The sequence below is a fragment of the Lepisosteus oculatus genome, chromosome 14, assembly GCF_040954835.1.
Source record: "Lepisosteus oculatus isolate fLepOcu1 chromosome 14, fLepOcu1.hap2, whole genome shotgun sequence".
Taxonomy (NCBI): Eukaryota; Metazoa; Chordata; class Actinopteri; order Semionotiformes; family Lepisosteidae; genus Lepisosteus; species Lepisosteus oculatus.
Genome location: NC_090709.1, coordinates 28,833,997 through 28,856,434, shown reverse-complemented (window position 1 = coordinate 28,856,434; position 22,438 = coordinate 28,833,997). Strand labels below are relative to the sequence as shown.

At 48.9% G+C, this 22,438-nt stretch overlaps 6 non-coding genes and 4 pseudogenes across 6 annotated transcripts; 9 read left to right on the top strand and 1 right to left on the bottom strand.

Moving 5' to 3' along the window:
- The first annotated feature begins 3,049 nt into the window (after positions 1–3,049).
- On the top strand, positions 3,050–3,122 carry trnaf-gaa (transfer RNA phenylalanine (anticodon GAA)). The gene has a single exon. It is a non-coding gene; the product is annotated as a tRNA-Phe (tRNA).
- Positions 3,123–3,231: 109 nt separating this feature from the next.
- On the top strand, positions 3,232–3,304 carry trnav-aac (transfer RNA valine (anticodon AAC)). Its single transcript has one exon. It is a non-coding gene; the product is annotated as a tRNA-Val (tRNA).
- A 1,387-nt stretch (positions 3,305–4,691) lies between these two features.
- Positions 4,692–4,856, bottom strand: LOC138243621 (U1 spliceosomal RNA). Its single transcript, XR_011192276.1, has one exon. It is a non-coding gene; the product is annotated as a U1 spliceosomal RNA (small nuclear RNA).
- Positions 4,857–8,039: 3,183 nt separating this feature from the next.
- LOC138217579 (5S ribosomal RNA) lies at positions 8,040–8,158 on the top strand. Its single transcript, XR_011181291.1, has one exon. It is a non-coding gene; the product is annotated as a 5S ribosomal RNA (ribosomal RNA).
- A 537-nt stretch (positions 8,159–8,695) lies between these two features.
- Positions 8,696–8,814, top strand: LOC138218165 (5S ribosomal RNA; annotated as a pseudogene).
- A 536-nt stretch (positions 8,815–9,350) lies between these two features.
- On the top strand, positions 9,351–9,469 carry LOC138218359 (5S ribosomal RNA; annotated as a pseudogene).
- Positions 9,470–10,006: 537 nt separating this feature from the next.
- LOC138244960 (5S ribosomal RNA) lies at positions 10,007–10,125 on the top strand. The gene has a single exon (XR_011193577.1). It is a non-coding gene; the product is annotated as a 5S ribosomal RNA (ribosomal RNA).
- Positions 10,126–10,661: 536 nt separating this feature from the next.
- LOC138218519 (5S ribosomal RNA) lies at positions 10,662–10,780 on the top strand (annotated as a pseudogene).
- A 536-nt stretch (positions 10,781–11,316) lies between these two features.
- On the top strand, positions 11,317–11,435 carry LOC138217826 (5S ribosomal RNA; annotated as a pseudogene).
- A 9,772-nt stretch (positions 11,436–21,207) lies between these two features.
- trnae-uuc (transfer RNA glutamic acid (anticodon UUC)) lies at positions 21,208–21,279 on the top strand. The gene has a single exon. It is a non-coding gene; the product is annotated as a tRNA-Glu (tRNA).
- The last annotated feature ends 1,159 nt before the right edge of the window (positions 21,280–22,438 follow it).

Here is a 22,438-nt window from a genome sequence, read left to right as displayed (position 1 = left end):
CGCTCTGGGCGTACAGGACCGCGGTCCAGGAATCCACCGGGTGCACCCCGGCCTCGCTCATGCTGGGCCGGGAAATGCGAACCCTGGTGGACCTGGTCTTCGGCCCGCCGCCCGGAGACGGGTCGGCACCGCCGGCTGGACCGGACTACGAGTGGGACCTGCGGCAGCGGATGCAGCAGGTGCACAGCTTTGCACGGACCCACCTGACACAGGCGGGGGTCCGGCAGAAGCGGCACTACGACCTGCGCTGCAGGGGGCCTGCCTTCCAGCCCGGGGACTCGGTTTGGGTGTACAACCCGCGCCGCTGCAAAGGCCTCAGCCCTAAGCTGGCGCCGTCGTGGGAGGGTCCCGCTGAGGTACTCGGGGTGGTGGGTGAAGTCTGCTACCGTGTCCGGTTGCGAACACGGGGGAGAGTGGTGGTCCTGCACCGAGACCGCCTGGCCCCCTACCGGGCCCGGGAGGAGGAGCCGTGTGGGGAGGCTCTACAGGAGCAGCCGGGGCTGGAGCCGGACGATAGTGGGGCGTCCGTGGGTCGCCAGCCGTCACTGCGGCGCAGGGTTCCACAGCAGTTAGCCCAGTACGAGTACAGCCTGAGGGGGGTGTTCGACGTCGGCGAGACGCCAGACGCCAGACGCTTCAGGTGGGGGCAGTGTAATGCCCTCGCCTGGTGGTGAGGAGAAAGTGCCCCTAGGCGCTCGTAGTACCGCTGGGCATGCTGGGAGTGGTAGCCGGGGAGAGTCTGAGGGTCAGCACGATGACCAGCGGCTGACCCTACCTGTGTAAATAATGTCCTAGTAGTTCTAGTGCCCTGTGTAGTCTTGTAAAAGTATAGTGTGTTGTTAGGTAATTACCACCCTAACTATGTGTACTTGTTCCCTCAGTCTCCTCATGTGTGTGTATATCCTGTGTTTGGTTTTGTGTTAATGCTTGTTTGTTAATCGCGTCTTCACTCGTCCTTTGTTCTGAAAAGAACCTGCAAATGCTACAGTATTTATTTTATAAACACCAGTATTGACACTTTGATCAGTATATTTATTATTAGTAGCCAGTCTTATAAATTTACAATTTAGATTAAGTCTGGTAACAGTTATACAGTTAATTTAAATCATCAGACCACTAATGGAACTGAGAGCTGGGTGGAAATAAAACCAGGATACACATTTTAACCTCCAGGATCAGGAGTCTGATCCTCCTGGCTTCTTTACTCTGAAGATTTGTGTAAAACTCTTAAAAGCGCTTATTTCAGTGACTCGTGCTTGTCCTCTACTGCTCCACATGGGTATGCGATGTAAACTTTTTTTTCTGTTTAATGAATTTTATTCCTAGGTTTGTCGCTCTCCTTCTCCAACTGTGATGATTCGCTTCTCTTCACAGTCCGGTGTGTTTTTTTTGGGGGGGGAGATTTTATATCTGTAAGAAAAGCCCCCCGGGCTCCGGACAGGAGTCTCCTCCAGCTCTGCTTTGTCAGAAAGAGCGCTGTGACGTCACAGACACCAGCCAGAGTGCTGGGATCAGAGAGCGAGACCGCGGGAGATGCGCGGAGGGAACGGAGGAGAATTATTGATCACTTATGTATCGACAACCAATTTATTCAGCTGAAGGACCATAGAATAATCGATTAACTTCACTGATTGGTGAGTACTGATTCTTTTCTTGACCCTGTTTAAATATCTAGAAAACAGTCAATAAAGACTGTATCGATCAATTACCATAGTGCGTTTAGTGTTAATAATGTTCAATCCGAAATTAAACAATGATTATTCATATTATTATTTAGGTAACTCTATCCTAGAGCTAGAAAATTATATTCCAAGTTGATAAATGTATGTAAGTAACAGTTTAAATACATTTTTCCAGTGTTTATAAATCATAAGTATGGTAACCACGGCAACAGCCGGCACGTCACTGTATGTGTCTAGGTGTCTCACATTCGTCACAGAGAGTGTATGTGACGTCACGGGCAGCAACTAATACTACTACTAGTGTATTCATTTTAACATTAGTGAGAGTACAACTGGTAGTTTTAATGGTAGTGTTCATAACAAAGTGTGAGTATTAATAACAAAGCGCTTGTTTGTTAATCGCGTCTCCACTCGTCCTTTGTTCTGAAAAGAACCTGTAAATGCTACAATATTCTTTACTCAGCAGCTTATTAAAAACAGCTCCTGTGATGTTCAAACCGATTTTTTACACAGAACACTGACACAGCTTTGCGTTCTGAATCTCTTTTTCTCGTGCGTTTATTTAATGTGGCACAATGCACTGGGATAAGGGTATTCTGTTCACAAACCAATAGCATTTAAACCACAGTCCAGGTTCGATCTGTCTCCCAGAATCACCAGGGCGCACACACACACACACAACCGTGCCGTTGAAGTGCTCTGCTTCATTTCTAAGGGCAACTCAACATTCACTCCTACCCCGAGTGCAGAAAAGACAGCGTCCGCAGCAACAACAGCTCAGGTCTCTGCACAGGAGCTAAGCTGCCCCCATCTCCTCTGCTCTGCGGTTCCTGCGGAGTGGATTCCTGCCTGGAGCCGTGTTTGCAGGCGGCGGCTCCCCGCGCCCTGTCTGTGCGTCGTGTCCAAGAGCTCCTGGGAGGAAGAGAGAGCCCTCACACTCGGGGGCTTTTCCACGGTCTGTGTGAGGAGGGGCGGGTGTGTCCAGTAGCTTATCGAGCGGAAGCCTGGGGCAGCGGAGAGCTGTGATCGTGCAGACCTTGAGGTGTCACCTCTTTGTCTGCTTTCCCGCCCCCCCTCCGCCCAAGCTCTGCTCCAAAGTAGCCCGGCAACCCCTCACACCTGCACGTGTCACAACCTAAGGTGTGGTCATGAGACACCCATGGGGTGTCGTTCTGTTCTTGCTAATTGTTTCCTGCCCGTCGCAGGCAGGAGTCCATGCGAGGAAGATGCGCTGGACAGAGCTCAGAGGGCGCACCTGGGTGGCTTTCCTTCAGAGTGACGTTCCTGCAACACTCTCCCGCTACTCTTGGTGCGCTCATGCCGCAACACAGGAAGGCTGGAGCAGGTGGCTGTGGGCTCTGCGCACCGCCAAAATAGCTCAGTTGGGAGAGTGTTAGACTGAAGATCTAAAGGTCCCTGGTTTGATCCCGGGTTTTGGTATTTTGTTTCATCGCGCCCTTTGTTCCTCTCTCCAGCGCACCCTGCCTAAAGTGACGCGTCCCTTTCTCAGCCCGAAATGCAAGCAAGACACCAGCAGCGGTCCCTGCAGGTTTCCATAGTGTAGCGGCTATCACGTTCGCCTAACACGCGAAAGGTCCCTGGTTCGAGACCGGGTGGAAGCAGACTCGTTTTGCACGCTCCTGTACTTCACAGAGGTCTTGAACGACCGGTCATTTGTTCCCAATGTATTTCCGGTGCCTTCGTGCACTCTTGTACCAAACGCACGTTCCTTCTGTACGTGGAGCCGATCATTTGCAATTGGGCTGTGCCGACAGACCAGGACGAGCTCTGTCGGCTCAAAAGCAGCGCAGGACCTGCAAGAACAACAGAAAGATTAGCATCCAGCGGGGGCCTCTTAGTGAGCCCAAGATCTCATCAAGAATCGGCTCCAGCAACAGGGCTGGGCGCATTGTTCCATTCTCCGACCACTCTCGGTGTAAACAAGTCCCTCCTGGTCTCTGCTTGAAATGCACTTTCCTGCGTTTGCTTTGGTGTAACTGGCTTCCCCTGCATGGGCGAATGTGAAGAAGATCCTTAGTAAGTCATTGAAGAAAACCAAGAAGAGGTCAGAGTGGCCTCTGTCGTTCATCAACGATCCAGTCAGGCAGTACTCCTCCTATTCTGCCAGTATGTGGATTCGAACCGGGGTTGTTGCGGCCACAACACAAATTCTGAGCACTATACGATCACAGCGAGTTACTGAGACATACACAGCCAGTAGGAAAGGATGTACTCTCTTTGTGTGACACTAGTCGGAAAAGTCCTGACGCTGCATTTCAACTGAGCCCTAGTATACATCAACCCTTCGACACTCTGAGTGCCAACTCTCTTGTGTGTTTTCTCCATCAAGCAGGTCATGAAGGCAGCAATTACAGTTTGCTTACATGACGCACGCACAACATGGCTGTATGCTCCCATATGGTCTAGCGGTTACGATACCTGATCTTCACCCAGGTGGCCTGGTTTCAGCTCCTTGTATGAGAACGTGTCAGTTTTGCCTCCTGCTTTCCAAAGATCAGCACCATGTTTTATGCCTCCCCCGAATATCGAAGCTGCCTCTAAATCTGCAAATGAAGATGAGTCAATAAACCACTTGTTTTTCGTATAACTATACATATATTCATTTAATACTGATTTCATTCATTGAGCACGGATACAATAGAGGTACAGCTATTCACTGTTTGACATGTCTGCACTGGTACAGAACCTAGCAATCAGAAAACGGGTGAAACTGTCTTGAGAATTAGCATACAGTACCGAGGCCCCCATGACCAAATAAAGGCTAACCTCGATAATCAGCCTAAATAATGCAGACAACAGCAAAACGACTGACTTTGAAAAGGGAATGAATATCCGGAAGGAGTAGTGTAACCAGCTTGAAATGCTTCTCCGGACCTCTAACTAAAAGAAACCGGGAAGCAGCAGTGGCATCGACTCCTTTCGAACTGGGATCCTATCGCAGCTCATGGTGTCCTAACTCTCCCGTATCTGATATTTGACCAAGCACATCAGGAGAGAGCGCGAACGCAGTCCCCCACTACCAGAAATTATGCAGTCGAGATTCCCACATTTGGGGAATTCGCAGGGGTCAGCACAGCCGGAGTGCAATGGCCGAGCCTCGCCCTGGGTGAATCGATTTTTTAAGAACTTTATTTTCTTTTCACAAAAAAATACAGGACATCACAAATTAGAAAGCTTTACATTAATATACATACTTAAAACAGTATATATAATCCCATCTCATTACATTTTGACACGGTACCAGTTATATAGCAACAATTTATTTTTTTCTGGTGCAAATCACATTCTTTACTTAAACATGATAATGTTTTTCACAGTTTCTTGAGATATTGACCTATGCTCTCAATTTCCCACAGATTTTCTGCTTCCTCCCTCCCTTCTCTCCACAGATCTCTGAGGTAATAGTTCTCTCGGGTGATGAACAGGGCCAGGCTACCTGCTGCCTTGACTGGGACCTCGATGCCTTTGAACAGCCCCATGTTCCTCACTCTCCACAGGGCGTCTTTCCCACTGTTCACCACGGCCCAGATCCTGTCAAACATGTCAGGAGGAAGTTTGACAGGAGAGATGCCGTTGTAGCGGCAATGCTTGTTAATAAGACAGAATTAGGCCGTGGTATTCTGTCCTAAATGAGGCCCCATCTCACCCTCCATCTTTGTGGTGCAGCCACAGAGAAAGTATTCATGCAGGTTGATTTAAGATGTTTTCTTTTGATAATGGACAGCTCCCAGATGGGGATGCACTTAGCTTAGCCTGGCTATCATGATCAATGGTCATCCATTGGTGCCTATCTGTCTAGGGAGTGCCGAATGGACATCTGGACTGCATTCCTAAGTGTCAAGAGTAAGTGACTCATATCTCACCTTGACCAACCAATCAGGGACTGGCAGGGCGTGGTAATACCACGTGGGTCTCTAATGCCCGCCAAACTCTCAACCAATCAGCACACATCTATGTCTTGGTCAAAAAGGGAGCGCAAGCTCAGATCGGGGCTCTCCTTGGCCATTTTCGCGCATCCTCAGAGACAATCACGTGACAACTGCTGTTGTCTGCAAAGGGACTTGGACTTTGTTCTAAGCGCGAGGCCGAGGATCCCATACGTACTCAGAATTCTACCAACGTGAATGATCCGCTTGATCAACGGCAGCCTACAGTTGGACCCTCATCGACAACCTGAATAGCTTATTCAGAAGCAGCGCTGGACCAGGAACGAACCAGCTTCTTCCCAGGCAAAAGAGTGACTTGGTGTTCGTGCCGGGAGATTCCAAATCCATACACAGTGGATAAGTAAACCCCATGTTCTACATTGTGTCTCGAGAATTCAATTGTACCTCAACACAAGTTGTTATCAATTTAATTCATGAGTAATGTATTTACTTCCGAGTTTAGAGTAACAGTGGGTAATAACACTGATTAGCGATTTGGTAACCGAACGATATATATTGACATATATTCTCTGTTGTGTATCTCTTTGTGTTGGCATCTCTTCGAGATTATATACCTTGTATATTGATAACCCTCACAGTAAGGTCTGCCGCTCGTATCCAGGCAGACTAGTATATGTTTGGTGCACAATTTATATGAATAAATGTATCTCGTGTATTGAACCCGTGTGTGTGCGTTGTTAGTTGTTCTGACGATTGATTTTCTAAAAGCCACAACGAACAACCTCGTGATTACTGCTACAATTAATAATTGTCTCAGTAAACCCATCAAACCTCTACAACCACGATACACCACCATAAACTATATTAATTTAGGAACATGAACATATAGTGTAAACTGTATATGGCTGGTATTGGTAGTTTAAAGAAAAAATACACACCAGTATTCCACTTTCTTCCTAAACATTTTAAGCATCAAAGTCTTACATGTAGTAAGATTTTACCAGGTTTCGGAAACGTTTTTACATGCTCCTTCTGACCATCTTAACTTTATATACTTTGTGAAAAGTCATAACATATTCACATTTTCTGTGAATGTGCTCGTTATCGGAGTAAACAAAAGCATACTTTTAGAATTTGATTAATAGGGAATATAATATGGAATCACGTACCTAAAGAAATTAATAACGATATAATTATTTTTATGTACTGTAGCTCAAATAGTAGTATAATACACTTTCTATGGATACATGTGCTTCTACGCAATGCAGAAGCACATCCACAAGTAACATTACCTAGCTAAGAGAGGACATTGGCTAGCCATTATGATAAATACAGTGGAAAAAAGCAATTGGGAAAATAAGACCTGCTGATCTGTTATACATACCAGGAAGAGAACAGAATATGATTTTTTTCTGTTCGAAACGTGTGTTGTCTTTATGAAATTCATGTATTTTAAACGTTTAATTAAGAAGAAAAAAACTTACAGAAAGATACTAAGCTGATCACGAGATAGAAAGATCACCCGTTTTTCGCGCATAAAAAGTGGCTATTAACTGGGTAAACTGTTATTAACTGGAGTCAACTGGGTGAAAACACATAATATGAACATGAAACAAAACAAAAAATAAAAATAAGATACAATCTACAGACATGAAAACCGGTGTCATGGAAATATAACTATCAAGGAAGCCACAAGAGAGAGTTCTCACCTGAGTAAGGTCTTTATTTCAATATTGGGAGCAACCAGAGACTCAATTTGTTACAAGCAGTACAGGTTATCATAAGACGTTGCGCTGTAAAAAAGCTCAGCGCTTTGTCCATTCTAAAACTTCCACTTTCCCTAAGAGAAAACAGATTACATCAAAAAGCGAAAGAAGAAGCACTAGATATGTTATTCAAAGCTTATCAGTTACTTTCAGCTAATTCTAACGACCCAGACAGCATATATTGTTTTGGTACATTGTCTTCTAAAGTAACCTAAACAGTGTACTTTGTTGACGCACTGTTTTCTAAAATTCTGCACGTACTGTAGCACAGCAATTACATCCTTGAAATATATTATCTAAAAGCCCCAATATATTTCTTTGCAAAGCTCTCTACATTTTAAGAATCAATTTACTTATTAGATTTCCACTTAAAGACTTGTTCGGCTGGCGTTCAAGAGTCGCGTTTTTCAGAATTGTATTGAGATCGTTTTCCACAGAGCTCAGATGTCAAAGCACAGCAGCAGCTCTCCACAGCGATCCTCTATAGCGCCCTTTCTCCCGCAGCTCCGTCCTCATTGGAAGGAAGCAAGAGTGAAAGGCTGAAGTGAAATAGAGCGGGGACGAAGGCAGTGAAGAGAGAGAACGTGGAAAGAAGAGAAAAACGCAAGGGAAAAAAGCAGCGTCGTAAAAGAGGTGACGGAGCTGTCCTCTCAATAAGAAGGGTGCCAGCGAGCCTTGCTCTCGCTTACGGCCACACCCCCTTGAGCACGCCTGATCTCGTCTGATCTCGGAAGCTAAACAGGGATGGGCCTGGTTAGTACTTGGATGGGAGAACGCCTGGGAATACCAGGTGCTGTAAGCTTTTAAGCGCAGGAGGCGCCCTATCCCCGCTCGCTGGCTCATTCCCCTGTTCACACGTGCAGTGCGGCTTGTCCGTCTGTTTATTTGTCAGCTTTGGCGAGACACGGGTGCTTGTGTATTAGCGTGAGCGTTTTTTATTCTGATCAGGAACAGTTTTACAAGTCCGCAAAGGATCGAGGAAAGGTTTATCGCCAGCTGAAAAGAGACACAGCGCTTCGGCTGTGGAGACTTGTTCGGCTGGCGTTCGGAGAGTCGCGTTTTTCAGAATTGTATTGAGATCGTTTTCCACAGAGCTCAGATGTCAAAGCACAGCAGCAGCTCTCCACAGCGATCCTCTATAGCGCCCTTTCTCCCGCAGCTCCGTCCTCATTGGAAGGAAGCAAGAGTGAAAGGCTGAAGTGAAATAGAGCGGGGACGAAGGCAGTGAAGAGAGAGAACGTGGGAAGAAGAGAAAAACGCAAGGGAAAAAAAGCAGCGTCGTAAAAGAGGTGACGGAGCTGTCCTCTCAATAAGAAGGGTGCCAGCGAGCCTTGCTCTCGCTTACGGCCACACCCCCTTGAGCACGCCTGATCTCGTCTGATCTCGGAAGCTAAACAGGGATGGGCCTGGTTAGTACTTGGATGGGAGACCGCCTGGGAATACCAGGTTCTGCAAGCTTTTTAGCGCAGGAGGCGCCCTATCCCCGCTCGCTCGCTCATTCCCCTGTTCACACGTGCAGTGCGGCTTGTCCGTCTGTTTATTTGTCAGCTTTGGCGAGACACGGTGCTTGTGTATTAGCGTGAGCGTTTTTTATTCTGATCAGGAACAGTTTTACAAGTCCGCAAAGGATCGAGGAAAGATTTATCGCCAGCTGAAAAGAGACACAGCGCTTCGGCTGCGGAGACTTGTTCGGCTGGCGTTCGGAGAGTCGCGTTTTTCAGAATTGTATTGAGATCGTTTTCCACAGAGCTCAGATGTCAAAGCACAGCAGCAGCTCTCCACAGCGATCCTCTATAGCGCCCTTTCTCCCGCTGCTCCATCCTCATTGGAAGGAAGCAAGAGTGTAAGGCTGAAGTGAAATAGAGCGGGGACGAAGGCAGTGAAGAGAGAGAACGTGGGAAGAAGAGAAAAACGCAAGGGAAAAAAAGCAGCGTCGTAAAAGAGGTGACGGAGCTGTCCTCTCAATAAGAAGGGTGCCAGCGAGCCTTGCTCTCGCTTACGGCCACACCCCTTTGAGCACGCCTGATCTCGTCTGATCTCGGAAGCTAAACAGGGATGGCCCTGGTTAGTATTTGGATGGGAGACCGCCTGGGAATACCAGGTGCTGTAAGCTTTTAAGCGCAGGAGGCGCCCTATCCCCGCTAGCTCGCTCATTCCCCTGTTCACACGTGCAGTGCGGCTAGTCCGTCTGTTTATTTGTCAGCTTTGGCGAGACACGGGTGCTTGTGTATTAGCGCGAGCGTTTTTTATTCTGATCAGGAACAGTTTTACAAGTCCGCAAAGGATCGAGGAAAGGTTTATCGCCAGCTGAAAAGAGACACAGCGCTTCGGCTGTGGAGACTTGTTCGGCTGGCGTTCGGAGAGTCGCGTTTTTCAGAATTGTATTGAGATCGTTTTCCACAGAGCTCAGATGTCAAAGCACAGCAGCAGCTCTCCACAGCAATCCTCTATAGCGCCCTTTCTCCCGCAGCTCCGTCCTCATTGGAAGGAAGCAAGAGTGAAAGGCTGAAGTGAAATAGAGCGGGGACGAAGGCAGTGAAGAGAGAGAACGTGGGAAGAAGAGAAAAACGCAAGGGAAAAAAAGCAGCGTCGTAAAAGAGGTGACGGAGCTGTCCTCTCAATAAGAAGGGTGCCAGCGAGCCTTGCTCTCGCTTACGGCCACACCCCCTTGAACACGCCTGATCTCGTTTGATCTCGGAAGCTAAACAGGGATGGGCCTGGTTTGTACTTGGATGGGAGACCGCCTGGGAATACCAGGTGCTGTAAGCTTTTAAGCGCAGGAGGCGCTCTATCCCCGCTCGCTCGCTCATTCCCCTGTTCACACGTGCAGTGCGGCTAGTCCGTCTGTTTATTTGTCAGCTTTGGCGAGACACGGGTGCTTGTGTATTAGCGCGAGCGTTTTTTATTCTGATCAGGAACAGTTTTACAAGTCCGCAAAGGATCGAGGAAAGGTTTATCGCCAGCTGAAAAGAGACACAGCGCTTCGGCTGTGGAGACTTGTTCGGCTGGCGTTCGGAGAGTCGCGTTTTTCAGAATTGTATTGAGATCGTTTTCCACAGAGCTCAGATGTCAAAGCACAGCAGCAGCTCTCCACAGCGATCCTCTATAGCGCCCTTTCTCCCGCAGCTCCGTCCTCATTGGAAGGAAGCAAGAGTGAAAGGCTGAAGTGAAATAGAGCGGGGACGAAGGCAGTGAAGAAGGAGAACGTGGAAAGAAGAGAAAAACGCAAGGGAAAAAAGCAGCGTCGTAAAAGAGGTGACGGAGCTGTCCTCTCAATAAGAAGGGTGCCAGCGAGCCTTGCTCTCGGTTACGGCCACACCCCCTTGAGCACGCCTGATCTCGTCTGATCTCGGAAGCTAAACAGGAATGGGTCTGGTTAGTACTTGGATGGGAGACCGCCTGGGAATACCAGGTGCTGTAAGCTTTTAAGCGCAGGAGGCGCCCTATCCCCGCTCGCTCGCTCATTCCCCTGTTCACACGTGCAGTGCGGCTTGTCCGTCTGTTTATTTGTCAGCTTTGGCGAGACACGGGTGCTTGTGTATTAGCGTGAGCGTTTTTTATTCTGATCAGGAACAGTTTTACAAGTCCGCAAAGGATCGAGGAAAGGTTTATCGCCAGCTGAAAAGAGACACAGCGCTTCGGCTGTGGAGACTTGTTCGGCTGGCGTTCGGAGAGTCGCGTTTTTCAGAATTGTATTGAGATCGTTTTCCACAGAGCTCAGATGTCAAAGCACAGCAGCAGCTCTCCACAGCGATCCTCTATAGCGCCCTTTCTCCCGCAGCTCCGTCCTCATTGGAAGGAAGCAAGAGTGAAAGGCTGAAGTGAAATAGAGCGGGGACGAAGGCAGTGAAGAAGGAGAACGTGGAAAGAAGAGAAAAACGCAAGGGAAAAAAGCAGCGTCGTAAAAGAGGTGACGGAGCTGTCCTCTCAATAAGAAGGGTGCCAGCGAGCCTTGCTCTCGGTTACGGCCACACCCCCTTGAGCACGCCTGATCTCGTCTGATCTCGGAAGCTAAACAGGGATGGGTCTGGTTAGTACTTGGATGGGAGACCGCCTGGGAATACCAGGTGCTGTAAGCTTTTACGCGCAGGAGGCGCCCTATCCCCGCTCGCTCGCTCATTCCCCTGTTCACACGTGCAGTGCGGCTTGTCCGTCTGTTTATTTGTCAGCTTTGGCGAGACACGGGTGCTTGTGTATTAGCGTGAGCGTTTTTTATTCTGATCAGGAACAGTTTTACAAGTCCGCAAAGGATCGAGGAAAGGTTTATCGCCAGCTGAAAAGAGACACAGCGCTTCGGCTGTGGAGACTTTATTAATAAGGCCCCTCAGTAGTTGAGATCTCTGTTATACCCATCTAGAAACATGCAATCAGGATGTTATTGCTGAAGCAATAGTCACAACATTATTCCACACCTGGGTGAGATGCGGGTTATGATGACAGTCATGCTTTCTACACCTTATACTGAGCTCAGAAATGGACCAAGCGGACATCTCACGAGCAGATCCCTCCGCGTATAAGAAAGGCAACTTGTCTCAGCAAAAATACCACGGATTCACATCCAAAATATGATAAAAAGGCAAAAACCCCACACTTGGAATGCAAACGTACCCTAAAAAGGAAACACGGTTTTAAAACGAACTTGATTTTCCCCTGGAGAAACCTTTTTATGGACACACATCGCATCTATTACACATGTAGAACTAAATATAAAGATAAAACTTCATATAAGAAGTCATGACATATCACACATGACGAAGTCTGGTCCAGAATAAACAGTTTACACTGACCCACCTTTATTTACCCTGGTCACTCACTTCTATTAACTGTTTAACTGGGTAACAAATTAATATTTGTTTCAATTTGGGATCTACACCTGGGAGCCCTGAAATGTTGGCCAGAGGGGAGAAGCTGATATTCAGACGTGAGAATATATTAAAAAAAGGATCTGATGTTGTTTTTCACCTGTCTAATCAAAGCTTGTTCAAAAATTATCTGATTATAGGACACACGAGTTTATAATCATACTCATTTCACTTTTTAACCCCGTATATATGCACAATATGAAACGTATATACACTAAATCTCACGTGTGACTCCCATAATATACATTTCTTTACGAAAATTAGGAACACTTAATACAATTATCAACCCCCCATGACGAGGCAATATTTCATACCTTTGTTTCTTTGTGGGTTCAAAGTTCTGTCCTGTCGTTTCACACGTAATGTTTTGGTAGTTATCTCAATTTTCCTTTGCAATTATCTCCAAGATCATCATCAACTTTTTGTAAAACGCTATGCACAACTGATATTTAAAGAAAGTCCTGTACCAAAACGTCTTCGTAGGGAAAGACAACTTTTTTTTCCTTACGTTAGTCGCTACACGGTTACTCAGAAAATCCATTTACCGCCTTTAAAAAAAAAGTTTCGTTTTTTATTGTGGTTCACTGACATTTCTGTCACAATTCTGAGGGACCCCATATAAAATTCACTTGCCGGTATAAAGAAGCCGGCGAGGAAAGACAGGTATCGAGCCACCTGCGTATCTAGCGGACGTTTAAAATAAAAAAAATGGCGTGTAATGTTGCGAAGGGCTACTGTTTTTTTTTAATAGTTTGTCGATTGTAAGGGACGTGGGCCGCGACAGAAATACTGGACGGGGTGGGAAAAGGTTTATTGATGGTTTATTGTACCGCAACGGTCACAATTGACTCACCAGCAAAGATGGCACCGAGGCCACATCGACTCCCTCCCGCCCTGCCTCGCACCGAAGCTCGAGCTGCGGAGCGTGACGCCAAACCGCCGGTCCACGGGCGCGGGCGCCGGACATAGACGTCATAAACCCTTCCGAGGCGCAGGAATTATAGATCACTGTAGTTTCTTCTGGACCCGGGTTAGGGACAGTGTGCCCTCCGTGAGAGTCTTCTGAGGAAGCCAGTGTCTCATGGGTGTCCAGGCTTGGTACCATCTGTCCATCACAGGACACACACACACTCACTCACACACCCTGGACAGGACACCAGTCACTCACAGGACACACACACACACTCACACTCACACTCACACTCACACTCACACACACACACACACACTCACACACACACACTCACACTCACACTCACACTCACACTCACACACACACACACCCTGAACAGGACACCAGTCCCTCACAGGACACACACACACAACCTGGATAGGACACCAGTCCCTCACAGGACACTCAGACACACACTCACACACCCTGGACAGGAACCAGTCACTCACAGGACACACACACACACATACACACACACACACTCACACTCACACTCACACTCACACACACACACACTCACACACACACACACACACACACACACTCACACACTCACACACCCTGAACAGGACACCAGTCCCTCACAGGACACACACACACAACCTGGATAGGACACCAGTCCCTCACAGGACACTCAGACACACACTCACACACCCTGGACAGGAACCAGTCCATCACATGACAAACACACACTCACTCACACACCCTGGACAGGACAGCACTCCATCACAGGACAAACACACCAGGGCCAGTTTTCCCAGAAGCCAATTAGCCCAAAAGCCTGTCTTTGGACCCGGAGAACACAGGGAGAACATGCAGACTCCACACAGACAGCCCCCCCGGGTCCAGACCCGAGCCCGGAGCCCCCCCGCGCTGAACCCCTCCATACAGACGGCCGCACACAGCTCCGTTGTTCCCGATTCCAGAGGTGATCTGTTAAAAGAAGCCGGTGTGTTGCCTCCAGGTGACATTTCCTACTGGAGTCAGGACAGGAGGCTCTTCTGTACACAGAAGGGGGTGGGGGTGGGGAACAAGCCGCCCAGCCCTGTGGTTGAAGCCGATACCCCGGCTTCTCTCCAGACACAGCTGGGTGAGCTCCTCCAGTCAGTACAGGGGGCTCTACTGTACACAGAGGGTGGCGGGGGTGTGGAACAACTCCTTTGTTCGGGGCCTTGGGGCATTCTTGTTGTGAAAGGCGCTATATAAAAAAAACTGAATTGAAATTGAATCTTACAGGTTTGGGTTTTTCAGAGATCTTGTCAGAGATCTTGTCTGACGTGCCATTTCAAAAACGTAACGACACTCCTCACGTCCGAGCGCCGCCGGTCTGTGACGTAACGTATGCTTACACAACCATGACGGTTTCATCATGGACAGCACGAAAGCCCGAAAAGTGGTTGACGTTTTAATTTGGCAATGCCACGATGGATCCCAGTTTTTCTTTTTATTTTGGGGGCCAAAGACGACAAAAAAGGAAACGTCTGGAGGTGGATCGATGGTCATCTCTGCGGTTGTTCTGATGTTCTGGAAAAAACAAAACAAAAAAAAACGGCTCGCTTGCCCGGTCGTGTAGTGTTTCCACACCCCACGCAAATCAACTTCTCTTCGCCCCTGGGGGCTCGTCGCCCGCCGCACCCCTCTCACGTGATAGGGGCTTCCCCCGGCTGTGACGTACTTACCCTACCCCATTTTCCGCCAACGTCATACCGAAGGTCGCGCTTCGGGCCGCGGCGATGTTGACGGACTGTCTTGTAGCGTGAGAAGGGTTTAAATTTCGACTTAAGGAGTTGGCCATCGTTATATTTCGCGAGGTATCATACGGGGGGGAAAAGAACATTTATATTTATCAACCTACTAGTAATACTGGGTGGATGTCACGTTCCCCAAAGTTCAGTGCCTCTCTCTAATAAAGTAGAAACGCGACATTAAACTCCGTTCGAAACGGGAGAAATCACCAGGACACTATACAACTGACGTCCAGAAAAAAAAGAAAAAAAGAACTCCTATTCCCGTTTGTAATGACCCCGTCGTGTTTTTCCCGGTGTACGCTTATCTTTCGGAGACCGTTTCTCTCTGGTGTTGTTGTGCTGTTGGAATAAATGCCGAGGTGACCCTTCTGTGTGGAGTCTGCGTGTTCTCTCCAGCGGGTCGTTTCCTCCACCGCAGGGGCTGGTCTCCCAATCGTCACAGAAGTGGTTGTCGTTTTGGGTGGTGGTGGGGGGGTGCATCGGGGATACTGCGCCCCGAGGGGGTGACCTCTCACCTTACTCCGGACGATGGGAGAAGACCTGTACCTTCACGAGTCCAGGTTGTGAAAACTTCTTCTGGCAGTTCAAAACGTTTCGAAGGGACTACAGCGCTACCCTGTTTTCCATTTCTATCGTGTATTATTATACACTCATAAGTATCTGTACTGATCACAGAGTCCCCCTCTCACTGCCAGGACTGAAGCCCAGTGCAGCACTAATAATAATAATAATTAATAAGTCTGGACCCTCCACTCAGAGCTCCTCCCAGGTCAGGGAGATCCCCTCCAGTCCCCCCAGTGTGCAGCCTCCACCTGGATGATGCTCCAGTCCGCTCAGCACACAGCAGCTCTCAGTGGGGAGGAGAGCAGAGGAATGGAGCCAGTTCAGAGAGGGGGGTGATACGGAGGCCATGATGGGTCAAGACTAGGGGGGGAATCAGGCCAGGACACTGGGATAACACCCCTACTCTTCTCCAGAAACACCCCAGGATTGTTAACAAGCACAGAGAGTCAGGACCTCGGTTTTACGTCTCATCCGAAGGACGGCGCCTGTTTACAGTCCAGTGTCCCCCGTCACTATACTGGGGCATCAGGACCCACACAGACTGCAGGGTGAGAGCGCCCCCTGCTGGCCCTACTCACACCTCTCCCAGCAGCAGCCTTAGGGGGGGGGGGAGGGAAAAAACCAAAAGCTAAACAGATTTTTTTTTAAAAATGTTTATTGATGCTTAACAAAAGGTCATCAGTCCAGTCTGGGGCCCCTCAGCTTCAGTCCAGACCAGTCTGGGGCCCCTCAGCTTCAGTCCAGTCTGGGGCCCCTCAGCATCGGTCCAGCACAGTCTGGGGTCCCTCAGCTTCGGTCCAGTCTGGGGTCCCTCAGCTTCGGTCCAGCACAGACTGGGGTCCCTCAGCTTCGGTCCAGTCTGGGGTCCCTCAGCTTCGGTCCAGACTGGGGTCCCTAAGCTTCAGTCCAGTCCAGTCTGGTGTCCCTCAGCTCCAGTGCTGTCCAGTCTGGGGTCCCTCAGCTTCAGACCAGCACAGTCTGGGGTCCCTCAGCTTCGGTCCAGCATAGACTGGGGTCCCTCAGCTTCGGTCCAGCACAGTCTGGGGTCCCTCAGCTTCAGTCCAGACTGGGGTCCCTCAGCTTCGGTCCAGCACAGTCTGGTGTCCCTCAGCTCCTGTCCAGTCCAGTCTGGGGTCCCTCAGCTTCGGTCCAGCACAGTCTGGGGTCCCTCAGCTTCGGTCCAGTCCAATTCAGTCCAGTCCAGTCCAGTCCAGATCTTAGCTGGCACAGAACCAGGAAAGGAACCTGGAAAGAATATTGTTATTGCAGGTGTGAGGGACACAGACACAGACGTCACCATGACATCAAACAGCAAGAGGAGACTTCTCCTTGAATCACAGACACGACCGGGCGGCGCCCCCCTGTCTGCTCACCTGCACCTCCTCTTCCTCTTCTTGTCCTTCCCGGCAGCCTGCTCCTCCTCTCCCTCGCTCTTCCTCTCCTGACCCACGGTCTCCGCCGCCTCCATCGGCTCGTCCTGATCATCTGTCTCCACCGACACGCAGCTCAGGGAGTTTAAAAAGACGCACCAGCGCTTCTGAAGCAGAGACAGGAGAGTCACGTTAAGAGTCGGACTGGACACTCCAGTACATGAACACTGCACTGGGAGAGAGGGGTTGATACAGACACACTGACTGGACACTCCAGGACATGAACACTGCACTGAGAGAGAGAGGGGTTCATACACACACACTGACTGGACACTCCAGTACATGAACACTGCACTGAGAGAGAGAGGGGTTCATACAGACACACTGACTGGACACTGGACAGGAGTAAAGAGAGGATCAGAGCATTACCCACCTTCTTTTTCTTCTGTCTCACAGGAGGTGGTGATTGGACCTCCTCCAGTTGGAGTCCGAGGAGGGAGAGAGGGGGCAGGAGAGGGACAGCACAGGGAGAGAAAGAGAGAGACAGGTGAGTCAAGTGTCCCAAGAGTACAGAGACTCTGCTGAGATCACACTCGCAGTGAGTGACACCGACACTAACCAGCCTCAGGACAGCACTGCTAGAGCACCACAACCCAGACTCAACCACATCACAGCACAGATCAAATAGCAATATCTCACACATTGGGACACACACACACAAACACAACATAAACTGGAATGCTACAGAACCTTAAACAGACAATACACACTAGCTGAATATTTGACCAAAATAAAAAAATAACAAACAGAAACAGACCCTGACGAAGTACAGGCTCAGTGACCACAACTTGGCCATAGAAACTGGGCGACACAGGCAGACCTGGCTGCCCAGAGAGGACAGGCTGTGCTCCCACTGCCAGCGGGGAGAAATAGAGACAGAGGTGCACTTCCTACTGCACTGTGACAGATACTCTAGGATTAGAGAAACATTCTTCCCGAAATTCAGAAATCTAATCCCAGAGTTCCCACACCTGCCAGAATCACAACGGGTCCCAATCCTACTGGGAGAGGGAGGAGGGAACTCAGTTGATCTGGCAGCCCAGTATGTGATCTCCTGTCACAGCCTGAGGAACAGTGAGTCTGTCTCCCAATAATGCTCCAGCCGCCTACAGTATATGTCAATATTTTATAATACGTCTTTGTTGTAAATGTCTGTAACATGTCTGCTTTACGCAGAGAGTGGCGGGGGTTGGATGTCAAGGCCTGACGATACCGCATTACGCAGAGAGTGGAGGGGTGGGATGTCAGGGCCTGACGACACTGCTTTATGCAGAGAATGGAGAGGTGGGTGTCAAGGCTATACGACAGTGCTTTCCGCAGAGAGTGATGGGGCTAGGATGTCAGGGCCATATGACAGTGCTTTACACAGAGAGTGGTGGGGGTGGGATGTCAGGGCTTGACAACACTGCTTTATGCAGAGAGTGGAGGGGTGGGATGTCAGGGCTATATGACAGTGCTTTCGGCAGAGAGTGGTGGGGGTGTGATGTCAGGGCCATACGACACTTCTTTACGCAGGGAGTGGCAGGGGTGGGATGTCAGGGCCTGACGATACTTATTTACGCAGAGAGTGGCAGGGGTGGGATGTCAGGGCCTGAAGATACTGCTTTTCTCAGAGAGCGGAGGAGGTGGGATACGACCTCTCAGTGGGGCCAGCAGGGGGCACTCACCCTGCGGTCTGTGTGGGTCTTAATGCCCCAGTGTAGAGACGGGGGACACAATCTGGCCCACCAGCGACGAGCAGGTTACCAGATCTAGACAAAGGGAGCAACTCTTAGTCGTATGAGCTTAGTCACACATCGCAGCGATTAAAAAAACAAAACAAACATATTATGTCTGTTACTAACGACTTTTTTTTCCTACATTGAAAGTCACTTTCCCGGGTGATTTTTTAGCACGACTGGGGCTCTTCATTTCTCCTCTGTGTCTCATTGCGGGCGGATTTGAAACAGACCACAGAAGGTGGTCACACACTATATTATTATTTAGAGACAGGCTCACTGTCTGTATCTCAGGCTGGGACAGTAAATCACACTGTATTATTATTATTAATATTATTGAGAGTCTGGCTCACTGTTCCCCAGGCTGGGACAGGAGATCACATACTGTATTATTATTGATTGACAGGCTCACTGTTCCTCACACTGGGACAGGAGATCACACACTGTATTATTATTGAGAGACAGGCTCACTGTCTGTTCCTCACACTGGGACAGAGGATCCCACACTGTATTATTATTATTGAGAGACAGGCTTACTCTCTGTTCCTCAAACTGAGACAGAGGATCACACACTGTATTATTATTATAGAGAGACAGGCTCACTGTTCCTCAGAGTTGGACAGGAGATCCCACACTGAATTATTATTATTGAGAGACAGGCTCACTGTCTGTTCCTCAGGCTGGGACAGAGGATCACACACTGTATTATTATTATAGAGAGACAGGCTCACTGTATGTTCCCCGGGCTGGGTCAGGAGATCACACAGTATTATTATAATTATTGAGAGACAGTCTCACTGTCTGTTCCTCAGTCTGGGACAGGAGATTACACACTGTATTATTATTATTGAGAGACAGGCTCACTGTCTGTTCCCCAGGCTGGGACAGGAGATAACACTGTATTATTATTGAGAGACAAACTCACTGTCTGTTCCTCAGGCTGGGACAGTAGGTCACAATGTATTATTATTATTGAGAGTCTGGCTCACTGTTCCCCAGGCTGGGACAGGAGATCCCACACTGTATTATTATTATTTAGAGACAGACTCACTGTCTTTTCCTCGGTCTGGGACAGATGGTCACACACTGTATTATTATTGAGACAGGCTCACTGTCTGTTCCTCAGGCTGGGACAGGAGATCACACACTGTATTATTATTATTGAGAGAGAGGCTTACTCTCTGTTCCTCAGGGGGAGACAGGAATTCACACTGTATTATTATTATTGAGAGACAGACTCACTATCTTTTCCTCAGTCTGGGACAGTTGGTCACATACTGTATTATTATTATTGAGAGACAGTTTCACTGTTCCTCATGCTGGGACAGTAGATCACACTGTATTATTATTACTGAGAGTCTGGCTCACTGTTCCCCTGGCTGGGACAGGAGATCACACACTGTATTATTATTATTGAGAGACAGGCTTACTCTCTGTTCCACAGGCTGAGACAGGACATCACATATTGTATTATTATTATTGATTGACAGGCTCACTGTTCCTCAGGCTGGGACAGGAGATAACACACTGTATTATTATTACTGAGAGACGGGCTCACTGTCTGTTCCTCTGGCTAGGACAGGGGATCACACACTGTATTATTTTTATTGAGAGACAGGCTCACTGTCTGTTCATCAGGCTGGGACAGAGGATCACACACTGTATTATTATTGAGAGACAGGCTCACTCTCTGTTCTTCAGGCTGGGACAGGAGATCACACACTGTATTATTATTATTGACAGATAGGCTGACTGTCTGTTCCTCAGAATGGGACAGGAGATCACACATTGTATTACTATTATTGACAGATAGGCTCACTGTGTCTTCGCTTGGGCTTGAACAGGAGATCACACACTGGACGCGGAGCCGATCATTTGCAATTGGGCTGTGCCGACAGACCAGGACGAGCTCTGTCGGCTCAAAAGCAGCGCAGGACCTGCAAGAACAACAGAAAGATTAGCATCCAGCGGGGGCTTCTTAGTGAGCCCAAGATCTCATCAAGAATCGGCTCCAGCAACAGGGCTGGGCGCATTGTTCCATTCTCCGACCACTCTCGGTGTAAACAAGTCCCTCCTGGTCTCTGCTTGAATTGCACTTTCCTGCGTTTGCTTTGGTGTAACTGGCTTCCCCTGCATGGGCGAATGTGTAGAAGATCCTTAGTAAGTCATTGAAGAAAACCGAGAAGAGGTCGGAGTGGCCTCTGTCGTTCATCAACAATCCAGTCAGGCAGTACTCCTCTGTAAAGCGCCGTTCGTTCACATCGATTGGCTTTTTTTTGCCTTCATTCGTACAAGTAGTAAAAGCAGACGCCCCTATTCTGCCGTGACTCGGTTGCGGCTACAACGCAAAGTACTGACCACTATACGATCACGGCGAGTTACCGAGACACACGTGGCAGGGCGGAAAAGGCTGTGCTCTCTTCGTGTGACATAATTCGGAAAAGTCCTGACGTTGCATTTCAACTGAGCCCCAGTATACATCGACCCTTCGACACTCTGAGTGACAACTCTCTTGCGTGTTTTCTCATATTTATGTAGTTTGCTTGCATGATGCCCGGAACAGGGTGGGTTGTGTGCTCCCATATGGTCTAGGGGTTAGGATTCCTGGTTTTCACCCAGGCGGCCCGGGTTCGACTACCGGTATGGGAACGTGTCCATTTTGCCTCCTGCTTTCCAAAAGATCAGGACCGTGTACGAAAGAGCCGCATTAAAACTACTCGAACGTGCAAAACGTGCGAGAAGAGGGGGCGCTTGTTTCCAACCGAAACTTCTCGCGTGTGAGACGAGCTGATCATCGCTGTGGGAGGGTTACTCTGGTAGACAGGGCTGACCTTCGGCAATAGGATTTATACTCTCCAAGATGATATTTGCACTTTCTGGAGAGGCGATTTTCTCCACTTCAGTAGCCCGATTTCGTCGATTGCGTGGAGAGGGCTGTAGAATGTGGCGCCGCCTTTCCTGCTCCGTCCATGACAGGCGTGCTGGTCTCTGGAGAGAGAGCACGGTCCATCAGCGCACTCCAATAAAGGCACTGGAACCAGCTGAATCGCATTGGCGAAGCTCAGCACTGGGCCGCTGGGCACAGTTTACCATCGTTTCCGTAGTGTAGTGGTTATCATGTTTGCCTCCCACGCGAAAAGTCCCCTGTTCGAAACCAGGCGGAAACAGACTTCTTTTGTCACCACGCTGTGATCGAACAGACCCACTCACCTCTTAGTGTGGCGGGATCTGCACAGTGCAGGTCGCAGCGCATCCTGCTTTCACTTCAATGCGCGTCCTGATGTACCCCGGTCTCCCGCGTGACAGGTGGGGACAGGTGACAGGTCCTATACTAACGAGGAAGACATCGCTCTCTCCGACCCCCGGCATCGTGTCCCGACCCACCGTGCTGGAAGCCGACGCGTGCTGTGATTCCTTTACGGAGCAGAAATGACAACCGAGGAGCCGAGAGATCATTTCAGCATTTCGCGTCTGAACGGAAAACACAAACGACCAACTCGGAATGACTTGCCTTTGACGCTTTTCAAAGCGTTCTTTGTGCACGATGACTGCGCCGCCTAGCAGATACAAATGGGTTGTACAACTTTGAACTAGCAAATGGAAGAGGGCTGAAGTAAGAGACAAGATGTAAAAAGGGTTAACTTAAGTCAATTCTGCCTGAAAATTAGACTTCTAAGCAACAGGGGTTTATGGCAGGAAAGGGGGTTAACTGATAAGGATTCCAGATGCGAGGGGGCATAATCTTAAACTGACCATTTGGCCAGGGTCTCTTAACTGGCCAAATACCATGACCCCCCCTTACCATAAC